This window comes from Aythya fuligula, chromosome 11, assembly GCF_009819795.1.
Source record: "Aythya fuligula isolate bAytFul2 chromosome 11, bAytFul2.pri, whole genome shotgun sequence".
Taxonomy (NCBI): Eukaryota; Metazoa; Chordata; class Aves; order Anseriformes; family Anatidae; genus Aythya; species Aythya fuligula.
In genome coordinates this window covers 6344896-6358065 of record NC_045569.1, presented here as the reverse complement: position 1 = coordinate 6358065, position 13170 = coordinate 6344896, and the positions used below count along the sequence as shown (strand labels likewise).

Below are 13170 nucleotides of genomic sequence, written 5' to 3'. Positions count from 1 at the left end.
TGGGTGCAGGACTTCTTTTAAAAATTTCATGCAGTTCTTACTGTCTAGGGTTCTCTGAACAGCAACTCTTTGTCAACTCTAATTCTCCACGTTCAGTGTCATCTGCAAACTAAGATTGATTCAGTTGTTGTAGCTGGATGGTTTATAAGACAACTGAAGAGTAGTGGACCAAGTGTCAACTCCTGAGGAGCTCCAGTCATGACTACTAGTACACCTCTGAGCCACTAAGCACCTCACAAAAATAGAATACACCCTCTGAGAACATAGTTTTATGTGCTGTATAAAGTGACTGGTACTAAATCTGGTTCTCTCCATTCGCTACCTTTATTTACTAGGTTAAATTGGTAGGCAGTCTCAGTTTAGTTTTGGAGGACTAGAAGGGCAATCGTTACCTGGCATTTGAGATTATTGGTTGATGTGCACGCAAAAGCATGAAACATGATCTGACTGCATTGGACTACTGATTGTGAAATGTAACTTCATGTTTTTTTTTTTTTTCAGTAATAAGTGCTTTCAAGCTCTATTTGCACTTTGCACTGAAGGTTCACTAATGATCGGCTTTCATTTCCACGTGTGACTTGTTAGACTTCTTCACTATTTGTCTGAATGCAAAACTTTTTAAGAATACAATGCACATTGTTTATGTAAAAATGTTAGGAAAAGATTTGTTGTGTTTTCTCAGTGTCTTGTAATGTAGCCTAGCAGCTGGAAGCATGGAAAAGAACAGGGACCATGTGACAGGACATTCATCCTTGTGCTGGCAGGTAGGAGCTACCCACAACAAGTAAATATCAATTCAAAGCAGTGACATTCAATAGCAAACATTGAAACATTTAAAAAGGTACTTCTTTTGCTTCTTATTTGTTTGTCTAGTATTCTAAGTAGCAGCTTGTCTCCAAAACAAGGTAAAGACCAGTTTAGATGTGGTCCTTCAGTGTGTTTAGTGATGACCTCCATTTAAGCTGGCTTTAGTTCTACTGGAAGAAGAAATCAGAGCATTTTCAGTCTCTCTTTGTCTAAGTCTGATTGGATATATAACGTCTCAGATGCTTCTGAGAATTTCTGTAACTAAGCTTCTTTTTTCTTAAGCACAATACGGCCTTTCTTACAAGGAAGGGCACAGTCCTTCCCAGAAGCACTGCCATTGCTTGATATGCTTTCAAATTTCTCTTTGTTTAGAGTAGGTTTGCTTTTTTATAGTTGTTTTTAAATCATATTTTTCTGCAGAGTTCTTTAAATTTTGTTTGCAAGTTTGAATTCCATTACTCTATGCTGAAAATAATACATTAAAGTATTTTTGAAGTTGTGTTATTCTACTATGTATCCCAAATTACATTTCCAGAAAGCAACTTATAGTGTCCAGGTGGTTTAAGCAGAGAATATTTGAATTGCATCTTACCTAGTTTGTAGGTGAAGATTTGTCATTGTCAAAAAGCTGACCATAGACATTCTGAGTCTTACAAGGGTCTTCTGTAGATAATCTCAAGGCTGATTTAATTTATGACTGTCTTCGAGGCAAGCCAGTACATATCTGCCTGTAAGATTGAGAAGACACTGCTGTCCTATACTGTGCAGTGGGATTTTCTGTTGTTCCTATGATACTGCAGCAACACACTGCTAGCTTGGTTTGTAGAATAATTTGGTGTCATTATTAAATGGTATTCGTCCTAGTGCAGTCTTGAGGACTTTCATCAGTATGAGTACTCATCTCTTGTGCACTTACCTCATTCCTCAAGGCATCATGGTAATTTTGTATGAAGTATAACAGTAGAGGTAATTCAGAGGAAACTTAATATCTTTTTTTTTTTTTTTTTTTTTTTTTTTAAGTGTACATTTCTTGAGATTGCCTTAGTAAAGGAAAATCGTTATTTTTTCCACTGGGCCATTTCTTTGTTCGGAAGAACCAAAAGGAAAAGTATACTGATATTGCTGACCAAAACTACTATCAGCCAAGCCAGCTTCTTTCATGTTGAAGGTGGTAGTTCACATTACAGTTACACAGATACTTTTAAAGGCAACTTTTCCAAAAGGTGCATAAATGCATTTCAGTTTTGCTAAGACTTACTTGGAGATACTTACCTAAACAGTTTGCCATGCATGTCTGAGATTCCTCTGTCGTAAGGCAGCATGAATGGCTAAGAAAGGCTATATCACCTGCCCGTGTCTCAAAAATAAGCACATACCCCATCAGTGGTTCTCATTTCTCAGTAACTGCCAGATGACTAATTTGTGAAGAAAGAAAAAGAGCAAGCTCTACCATGGTAGATATCAGAACGTTTTGAACAATGATAACGCTTCTGACTTTTAAAAGTCACTATGTGAGAAAAGTTTGAGTTTTAATAAATCTTGAAATACTTTTGAGAGCCTTTTGAGCATTTCAAGGATGTCAGAAACCTTTTAATACTTGAGGACATGTGACTCATAATATTATTGAAATTTTACCTTAAAGTGAGAGCTATAGGCTACTCCCCACCACTGCCTTGTACAGGAAACCCTGAATTTTTACAATTTGCAGGCTTTTAGGAACTGATGCCTTCAGAAAAAATGGTAGTTATGAGGCTGGCAGAGATAATGATACTTAGAATGCTGTGTTAATTAATATAATCAGTCCTTTGCTAGTTATGACCTGTGTGAGCACTGTAATAGTCAGATTTTTACGTTTAGGGCGAGAGAGCTGCTGAATCCCTCAACAGAATAACATCAAAGATGATAAAGTAGTGCTAAATGAAGGATGATTGATCCTTAGCTATAACTGGTGCAGGTGAGAACAGTACTGAGTTTGAAACCATTTGCAACATGGTTATTCAACCTAAATGCATTGAAGGTCAAGGGAAACCAGCTGATGTGATCTTTTTGGACTTCAGCACAGCTTTTGACACGGTTTCCCATAGGATCCTACTGGACAAAATGTCCAGCGTACAACTTAACAAAAACATCATCCGATGGGAGAGCAATTGGCTGATGGACAGGGCTTAAAGGGTTGTGGTTAATGGGACCACATCTGGCTGGCTCATGGTCACTAGTGGGGTACCTCAAGGCTCCATTTTAGGGCCAGTCCTCTTCAATGTTTTTATAAACGATTTGGATGTAGGACTAGAAGGTGTTCTGAGCAAATTTTGCCGATGACACCAAACTTGGAGGAGTTGTGGACCCCGCTGAGGGTAGAAAGGCCTTGCAGAGACCTGGGCAGATTGGAGAGCTGGGTGATCACCAACCGCATGAAGATAAACAAAAGCAAGTGCCGGGTCCTGCACCTGGAACGGGGCAACCGTGGCTATACATACAGACTGGGTGACAAGATGCTGGAGAGCAGCCCCGCAGAGAGGGATCTGGGGGTTGTGGGTGACTGCAAGTTGAATATGAGCCAGCAGTGTGCCCTGGCAGCCAGGAGGGCCAACCTTATCCTGGGGTGCATCAAGCACAGCATCGCTAGTCAGTCGAGGGAGGTGATTGTCCCACTCTGCTCTGCACTGGTGCAGCCTCACCTCAAGCACTGTGTGCAGTTCTGGGCACCACAGTACAAGAAGGACATTGAACTATTGGAGAGTGTCCCCAGGAGGGCGACGAAGATGGTGAAGGGCCTAGAGGGGAAGACGTATGAGGAGGGGCTGAGGGCACTGGGCCTGTTCAGCCTGAAGAAGAGGAGGCTGAGGGGGGACCTCATCACGGTCTGTAACTTCCTCGCGAGGGGGAGTGGAGAGGCAGGTGACCTGTTCTCTGTTATCACCAGTGACAGGACCCATGGGAACAGTGTCAAGCTGAGGCAGGGGAGGTTTAGGCTGGACATCAGGAGGGGGTTCTTCACCGAGAGGGTGGTTGCACACTGGAACAGGCTCCCCAGGGACGTAGTCACTGCACCGAGCCTGTCTGCATTTAAAAAGCGATTGGACTGTGCACTTAGGCACACAGTCTAAACTTTAGGGCAGACCTGTGCGGTGCCAGGAGTTGGACTTGATGATCCTTATGGGTCCCTTCCAACTCGGGAGATTCTGTGATTCTACAAGGGAAGGTCATACAAGGGGAGGTCATACATTGTCTGCGCAAGTATAGTCAGAACGTTTGGGCATTTCCTTATAAAGATATTTAATGATAACACAGTAAATTCCCAGATTTTATACAGAGGTTCATATACATGTATCTCCAAATTATAAGCTGTAGAAAATCAGAAAAATAGGCAAGCTTTCGCCCAGTCTAGTGCTTCCTCAGACCTGAATCTGACACAGAAAGTGTTCCCACTGAATCTGTTCCTACTGACATAGAAAGTGTTCCCACTTTCTATGTCAGTAGGAACAGATTCAGTTGTCGGGAGCACTTACTCCCAATTTGAGTCATTCCCAAGTCTGTTTATGAGGTCATGGCTCTTAGATTAATGCAGACTTGAATATTTGTATATCCCATAGTTAAGCGAACAGCATGAGTGCCATCCTGTGCCACACCTCCTGCAATGGACGTTTCAGTACATTCCAAAACTCTACCTACTAAATCGTTGTGCAAGCAATTCAGAAAAAAAAAAAAAAGTAAACAAATTTCTACTGAACCAAGCCATTCTTAGTTATTGCATTCAGTTACTGTGCTTATGCAGTTCTGTTCCCTTGATTAACTAAAGAAGCACAGTGCTTTCATGTAATTCTCTGGATATTCTGTTAAAATTGGAAAGTAATACAATAAAATAAAAAGGAGTTGTAATTGCTAGGTGACTGCACATGCTACTTTCATTTTTTGTTGTTTGTTTGTTTCATAGTCATTTACAAATGAGTAAGTGCATTCAAAATTATTTGGGTTCTTTACAGGTACCCTAAACAGAATGCCCGTTAACATTGATCAGACTGACTTTCTATCTCAAAAGCAGCACATTTAGGTTAAGAAAAATGGAGAACATGCTATGCTGACACTCCTTGTCTCTGGAGAAAAAGAAACTTGTGGGTGATTACACTTCTCACTACAGCCTTTTAGTCGATAAACAGTAAGTTTATATGCTGGTACATGAACAATAAGTTTGTTTCCAGCCTTGTCCAGGGAAGATACCTCATACAACATCATATCTATCAAAAGAATGCATTATAATCCAGTTGTAAAAGGTTTCCCTCCAGCCTGAATAGATTTGAGGAGATGAAATAGAGTACACATTTATTTTGCTTTCAAGTAACAAATTACTGTGGCTTTATGTTATTCTGTGTGCTGTGAGCGCATGTGTATGTCAGACTGTTGCTTTGGCTTCTAGCCATTATACTTGCAAAACTACCCTGAAGGCTTTCTTTGGTATTGCCTCCAACTCCACAAGACAGGCAACAGCCGTGTCTCTCCATGTCTGTTCTTGTAGATCGGTCAGCTGGTCTTGCACTCCTCTCTGCTTTATATGAGGTTATTCTCTACAGACAGTGATGGTTGCTTATTATTGTGTTGATGACCTCCTAGAATGATAGCAGTACCAGGAAAATAAACGTTAGTGTTGAACACCTGACTGAAAGGCCATCTGTAGTTCTGCTTTCACTATAGCCTTTTGTTTCACTTCCTAAGGTTAACGGATCTGTTCCCCATGGAACTAGCAAGCACTGTCCTGATCAACTTAGTGTTTGTTGAAGGCTTGTAGTTATGCAGTTACATATTAGATGTATTCCTTCACACTGAAATGTGGAGGCTTTTAAATACATTTCTGATTCATTGAAGGGAGAGAATAGTGATTTTAGAATTCAAACTTGTACTTTCGACCTGAAAATGCAAGTCTTAGCCTGCCTGGCAGAAACAGATCTCCCCAAGCAGCCGTTCCCTTTCAATGATGCAACATATTTATTTGAAATCAAGTTTCTTTGCCTTAAATTTGATCTAAAGCCATGAGTTGCCACTTGAAAGAACAAAAAAGGATGTCAGTGTCAATAGTCCTGTTTGATAAAGAGAGATGTTTCTGAATGTGTGACAGTGTTTTGCATTGAAAGGCATTGTTTGTTCCCCAACCACTACAACCTCAGCTGAGCCTAATTAGATAATGAAGTTCAGATCATTTAATAACTTAAAATCCTAATTTTGAGTTATTTTGGACTGAAACAGGGTTGATAAGTTTTAAAACAAAACCAAACAAAAGCTTTCCCGTTATTTCACAGAATCATTGATCTTAACTGAAATTTGCAGATGTGTTCATCTGGTGTAGTAACCATTTGCTGATTTTGGTCAGTGAATCTTTAAGTGATTTTCAATTCATTTTCATGGATGATTTAGAAGTGGTATGATGTTTAATAGAAGGGGCTGTTATTTTTTTGCGGTATGCAGTTATTAGCCTGCAAATTTGCCATAGGAATCTGTTGTTTAAGGACTGTTTAAAATAAGCTTAGCTGGTGCTTAATTAGATTTCTTGAAACTTTTAAAATTATGCCAATGAAGCCTCATGGGTATATGTAAGACGTGGCAACCTCCCCTCTAGTTTGGCAGAAGCTAGGAGATGATCCAAACCATGGGATTGTTTCTGTTCTGAGTCACTAAAATGGAAAAAAAAAAGGAAAAAGAAAAAAAAAAATTGAACAATGGGAAACAATGAAACAGACAGACTTGGTCTTACATGAATCTTTTAACACTATTCCTAGGAAAAATTCCTTGTGGATTTTTTGCAGCATCTATCTTTTATAGCTGTTTCTGTTCTTTGGCAAGAAAGACCAGTCTGTTGTGGTTATTCATGCTGATTTGTTCTGGATGATGTCAGGGCCTCTGTGTGCACGAGTAATATTTCCTACAGTGTTTTCCAGTATGTTGGCAGTCTGGGGAATGTTATTGCAGAGCTGGCAGCTGTGATCGTTTTACACATTGTGCCATCTAAATGGCTTCAAAATCTCTCTTAATGCTGTAATGTGCTACTAGTCTGTTTGCTAGCAGCATTATGCTGATACTGCTCAAAAAAGCTGAACCTATCATAGCAGGTTTGAGATGTATTTTTAACCTATTAATGTGTATAGGGCCAAAGACATCTTGATATCTATCTAATTCAAATAGAATTGCAACTCTCCACCCCCTGAGGAGATTAAACTGTGCTTGTGAAGCTATTTGTGATGGTCTGAGAACAGAAAGTAAAGTTACCTTCCTGAACATCTGAGCTATGTTCTACAGCCTTTGTAAAGGACAAGTTGTATAATTGTCGTGGTTCCGCTCGAGTGGGCAGCCGAGCTCCACCACAGCCGCTCTCTCACTCCCCCTCCTCAAAGAGGAATGGGGAGAAAATATGTGAAAAGGGCTCAAGGATTGAGATAAGGACGAGAAAATCACGCAATAATTATTGTAACGGGCAAAACAGACTCGGCATAAGGAGATAGTAAGATTTATTGCCTACAACTAACAAGCGAGAGAAGTGAGAAAACAAAGGAAAAAAAAACAAAAGCACCTTCCCCTCCCATCCACCCTTTTCCACCTCCTCCCCCCGAGCAGTGCAGGGGAACGGGGAATGGGGGTTATGGTCAGTCTACAGCACTTCTTCTCTGCCGCTCCTTCTCGGTCACTCTCGTCCCCTGTGCTGTGGGGTCCCACCCACGGGATGCAGTCCTTGATGAACTGATCCGGCGTGGGCTTCCCACAGGCAGCAGCTCTTCCAGAACTGCTCCAGATATGGGTCCGTACCACGGGGTCCATCCCTCAGGAGAAAACTGCTCCAACCTGGCTCCCCTACGGGCAGCAGCTCCTGCCAGGTCACCTGCTCCTGCGTGGGCTCCTCTCCACGGGCTACAGGTCCGGCCCGGAATCTGCTCCGGCAGGGGTCTTCCACAGGCGGCAGCCTCCGTCGGTGCAGGGCCACCTGCTCCACCGTGGTCTCCTCCACGGGCTGCAGCGTGGAACCCTGCTCCACCGTGGTACTCCATGGGCTGCAGGGGGACATCCTGCTTCACCATGGTCCTCACCACAGGCCGCAGGGGACTTCTGCTCCGGCGCCTGGAGCACCTCTCCCCCTCCCTCTACACTGACCTTGCACCTGCAGGCTGTTTCTCACTCCCTTGACTCTCCCGGCTGCTGTGTGGTGCAGCGTTTTTTCCCTGTCTTAAATATGCTCTCACAGAGGCGCAAAACAACATCGCTTATTGGCTCAGGTCTGGAAAACAATGGGGCCCTTCCCAAACATGGGGCAGCTTCTAGATCTTTCTCACAGAAACCATCCCTATGGCTCCCTGCTACCAAAACCTTGCCACGTAAACCCGCTACAATAATTCTAGCATTAAAAGATAGTTTGCTGTCAGGCAAGGTGTCAGGAAATCCCTGTGAGATTGAGGAAATGCAGAGATGTGGTTACACACATAGCAACTGTTTGTGCATCCTGTGACTCTTTCATTCACAGTAAACATGCTGAGTTTACTCATCCTGCCAATACCCCCAGTAAAAGGAATAAGGCAAGTGTATTTATGTATGTATCTATGCTCTGTCTCCCAGTCAGATGCTAGATAGCTACTCCTGTGAGGCACACTAGAACACCAAAATGCTAAGGTTCAGTGTTTTAGTTCAGAATTCAAAACTGAAGTCCAGACGCTATGAATGCTTGTGAAGAATGTATGCCAGATGAGTTACATGTGTTCCAAAGAACAGAAGAGCATCTGAGTTGCTGGGTTATCATTTGTTTGTGATGCACATTTGTCACTAAATCTCTGTCGCTTGAACTTGTATATGACTCCTGCCTGACTCCATTGAACATGCTGAACAGAAAGAAAGGATATGTGATAGCTTGTTTTCCCCATGCTTCAAAACAGACTTACTCTGCCTTTCAAGTTACTGGCTCATGTTGTTTTCTGTGTCATATAGGTGAGAATAATGAAGGATCTTGCTTCATTTTGAGCATCTTGACTGGAGCATAGATGATTCCATGTTGTTTTCTGTTAACAGCAGGCAGCCAGTGTGATGGGATTCCACCATGGTGATCAACGTTTGTTTTTTGGTTAGTGGTGGTGACTTCAATTAGGCTATATATATTCCCTGAGACAGCTTTCCTGATTATTAGCTTCTGTGCGTAAAGAAGTTTCTTTCTGACTGAGCCCTGTAATTAAAGTCCTAAGTTATGTTTTGCTTTGCTACTCCCTTGCCTTGATTTAGATCCTACATCACCCAGGCATCTGTTTCTCTCTGGAGGCAAGCTCCTTGCTGCCCATAGGGCTAGGGAGCAAGGATCCACTGAGGTTGTAAGATGAAAGAATGAGGATGATATTTACACTGGTGATGAGGAAAATCTCTGAAAATAGAGTTCATTCTGCGGTTATGGTTGTACACACAAGAAAGTGTGTTCCGAGTAGGAACACAGAACAGCAGATGGAAGTGAATTTACATGCATACAGACTAGAGAAGTAGCTGAAGAGAAGTCCAGTGATTGAACAGAGTATAAGGAGATATGGGGTGACTTCTGAAAGTTGTGTGCAAGGTGCAGCTAATTAGTGGGGGAGAGAGGTAGATGTTTTACTAGTCATGGAAAGTATTTGCTGTCAGGTTCTATTGCAATGGGCAAAACACCTTGAGATTCACTATGGGAGGTAACTGTAGAACATGGCCATCACCTCTTCAGTTGAAAGTATTGCTAAATACATACTTAAAACAAAGTTACATCCATTTTCTTGTAATGTAGATGTCATACAAAATGGATGGAGATAAACTGGAAACAATTTATTGAATATGATGTAATTCTTTATGTTGAAGTAATTTATTTGAAGAGTTAACAGTCAAAAAACAGGACCTGATCAGTGAGAAAGCAATGATCCCGAATCACACAGCAAGCCATAGCATACAGTCCAGGCTTCCTGTTTCTAACCTGGATGGCCTACTCACAAGCATACCATTTATCTGCCTGTAGCCAGGCTGAAATGGCAAACGCCACCTACGCATACCTACTATAACACTTTGTTTGTAAAAATGCACACATAACAAAATAGGTGAGATCTGTCTAATGCACAAGATCACTCCAGAGATAAATGTAGCTCTTTAAAAAGAATTATTTCAAGTCAGTGAAATTCTGTGTATAGAACAACATTTATACAGGAATATGTGTGTACATGTAGGAATTAGATTGCAAAGAATAGAATTGATCCCAGGGATGAGGTTTCTAGGTGGAGCATCTAACAGGATATCTAGCTCTCCGGTACGGTAGCAGATAAAAGGATGGCATTGATATTCAATGTACTTTTTGAAAACACAGAGCAGAATTACAGTTCTGTAGGATTAAGAGTAAATCACTATGGATGGTAATGAAAAAATCTGCATTTCCCAAGGGGGAGGGAAAAAAAAAAGCACTTCCGCTGTTTAGAGCTTTGCTCATATAAGCAAGGTGTGCTTTCAGAAGTCTGCAATAGATGTAGTAACTTGCCAAGTCAATATCATGGGAGTCAAACTAGCATAACTTGAAAGGTATATTTTACTTTTTTGTAACCTGTGATCCCTCTAAGTACTAATAACAAATCTGTGTATTTGTTTCCTGGCAGTTCCCAAATCAGACCAAATAACCAAGGTGCAAAAATAATACCCAGAGGTCTGCCTGATCATGTGTTAAGCAGAATGGAATTTATATTATCCTCTTGCAACATAATACGTTCAGTGAGGCAACATGGTACATAGAAGATCAGCCACACCTAAACCAGAAAGTCCTCTGTCTTCATCCCGTCATTTTGGTATTTTAAGAAAAATGTTTACATAGGCAATAAATGTTGAGAGAATTGTGGCCTTCATAACTACAGTGTTAATGCGCTTTTTTTTTTTTTTTTTTTTTTTTTAGAAAGCATTGTGAGAGAGCGTGAGCAAGATCTGTGTAGATGAAGGAGCCAAACAATCCAGGGACTGAAGTGAGAGAAAAAAATTGAGAGCCGTTTGTATTAATGTTATTGCAATGCTAAAGCTTGGCACAGAGAGGAACTTAAGTTGAATGTTAAACAGATCAGTTCTCCAGTAGTATAACATAAGATGAAGATAGCGACAAGGAAAATCAAAGATGTTGCTGAGATGGAAGAGAATAGGTGTATTAAATAGAAGGTAAACAGAGAGAAAATGAGTATCAAACACATCAAACAATATTAAGCAATAATTAAAAAAAAAAAAAGGGGGGGGGGGGGGAAGAGTTAGCAATGGTGATGTCACTGAGTCTGAGAAGGTGGAGTAAATGGACGTACAGGCATGTCCATAGGGGGTGAGATGAACCACAGCCACAGTGAGCTGTCAGAAAGGAAGAATGAGAAGTTAGCACAATTACATTTGTTTTTCCATCCTCAGGACTCTGGGGAGCTCCAGTCAACAAAAGTGTTCTCTGATTTCTGTGGTCAGCATGCAGGAAGACGGGGATCACAAATAGGTAATTGCAGCTGAGGTAGTTGCAGGTTATTTGAAATAATGACTTTCTGTGCAGTTATTTTAAGGGGTTGTGGGGATTTAGCAATGTAAATATATGTTGAAAACCTTTCCTGGAACTGCCTTACTTGCAGGCTAGTTGCAGCATGTTTCTTCCAGTTAAACATCTGAGAGGCAGGCACAAAGGGAGACTGGGCTTGTGATAAGTGAAGTCCTTTTCCCAGCCTTCTTACCAGCCTAATGCTAACAGTAGTTACTCTAATGTCATGCTAAGGAGCAGTGGTTGTGGACCAGAACATACTGTGATCGGTGTTGTACAAACCCTCCAAGCTTTCAGTAAACCTTCAGAAATAACCTATACGACTTACAAGCTTATGTCTCATTCTAAAAAATGATTCAGGCACTTGGCTGCTGTTCTCCCATTGAATTAATTTCCTTTCCTTGTTTGGCAGATAACAAGTCTTTCCTATTTGCACAGTCTGACTGCTGCCTTCTTCAGCTCACTGGTTTTGCAGAGTTGTTTTTTTTTTTTTTTTTTTACTCAAATACAGAAGAATGTATAGCATTTCCATGGGCAGGATCACCAGGCCTTGCTATTAGAGGATGTTTGCTTGCCAGAAGTATTGTCTTTTCTGCTGTTCATACGTGTTAGATTCCCCAGCTGGTACAAGTGCCTTTGATGTCAGTAGCCCTACGTAAGCAAAGATCTATTGAGGTAATTCATTATGTTTTAATATAATGTTAATGTCTTCATGACTGATTTCATTTACTACTTTTTTTTTTTTTTTCCCCACTATGGTTCACTGTCTTTTTTTTTTTTTTCTTTACTAAAGCACTTCAACAGTCCCTGAAGGTTGTGTAAGATCAGACAGGCTGCTGAATGTGGGGGAGTGTTTAAAATGAGGTGAGTGTGATTCGAAGATTGAATAATTGATTAAGTTGGATATTGGAGGCAATATTATCTGTTCTTTTCTGAAGCTGTTGGAATTACTGGAAAATGTTTTCATGTTGCACTTAATGTAGCTAAAATGGTAATAGTTCACGTGATATCAAAGCTGCTTCAAACTGTTCATATGAAAATCTAGTTAAAATACTGGTGGTATATGAGCTATATGCTACCTCAAGTTTTAAGAAATATTGAGTTGTTAAAAATAGAATAATTTTCTGAGGAAATGGGAATAGTAGTGCCGTTAGGCTGCAGTAGAGGACAGAAAGGTAAGTAGACCTTCAATTAAGAGAACGAATGTGCTGAGATAGAATGAATGTTAACATGTGCTGAGCAGTTTTTATACAAGAATGCAACATAAAGTATTGGTTACATGTACATATGTGAAAACATTTTCTTCCAGCTGAGGGGGTTCTGGTTATGCTTTTCCACTGCTTTGCTTTGAGAATGTTTGACAAGAGATTGGGAACCCACCCCCAGCTGCTAAACCATCCCCGAGGGATTGCATCCATTAGTAAGCAAATTGGCTGTCTGGCATCTGCTCAGCTGCTCATCCCTATTTAAAGCCCCTAATGAATATTGCAATACAGGATAGCTGTTACTTCTGGGACTGTGAGTATTTCTGATTTGTGAATCACCTTTCCAAGTTTCCAGTGATTTTTCTAAGAAACCTGAAAAGCAGAGAGAAATTATGAGTTTAACTGTTAGTGACAGACCCTGGTGGACAGGAATTAATTCGTAAAGCAGATTCATTAATAGAGTGGCCTTGCCAAAAAGAAAACTAACGTATGAAACTAATGTGATATTGGCAATGATGTTCTTTGTTTTACAAAATGCTGTGCTACAATAACTCTTTTTCTGAATAAAATAGATGTGTAGGGGATAGCCATAGGAAAAGGCTATTAACGTAATTTTTACATTCTGCAATGACTGGTTAATCCATC

The 13170-nt window shown here is 40.8% G+C and overlaps 1 long non-coding RNA gene across 1 annotated transcript; it reads left to right on the top strand.

Moving 5' to 3' along the window:
* Window positions 1-11224: 11224 nt before the first annotated feature.
* Window positions 11225-12178, top strand: LOC116493304. Its single transcript, XR_004253739.1, has 3 exons — window positions 11225-11284; window positions 11832-11995; window positions 12114-12178. It is a non-coding gene; the product is annotated as an uncharacterized LOC116493304 (long non-coding RNA).
* Window positions 12179-13170: the final 992 nt, after the last annotated feature.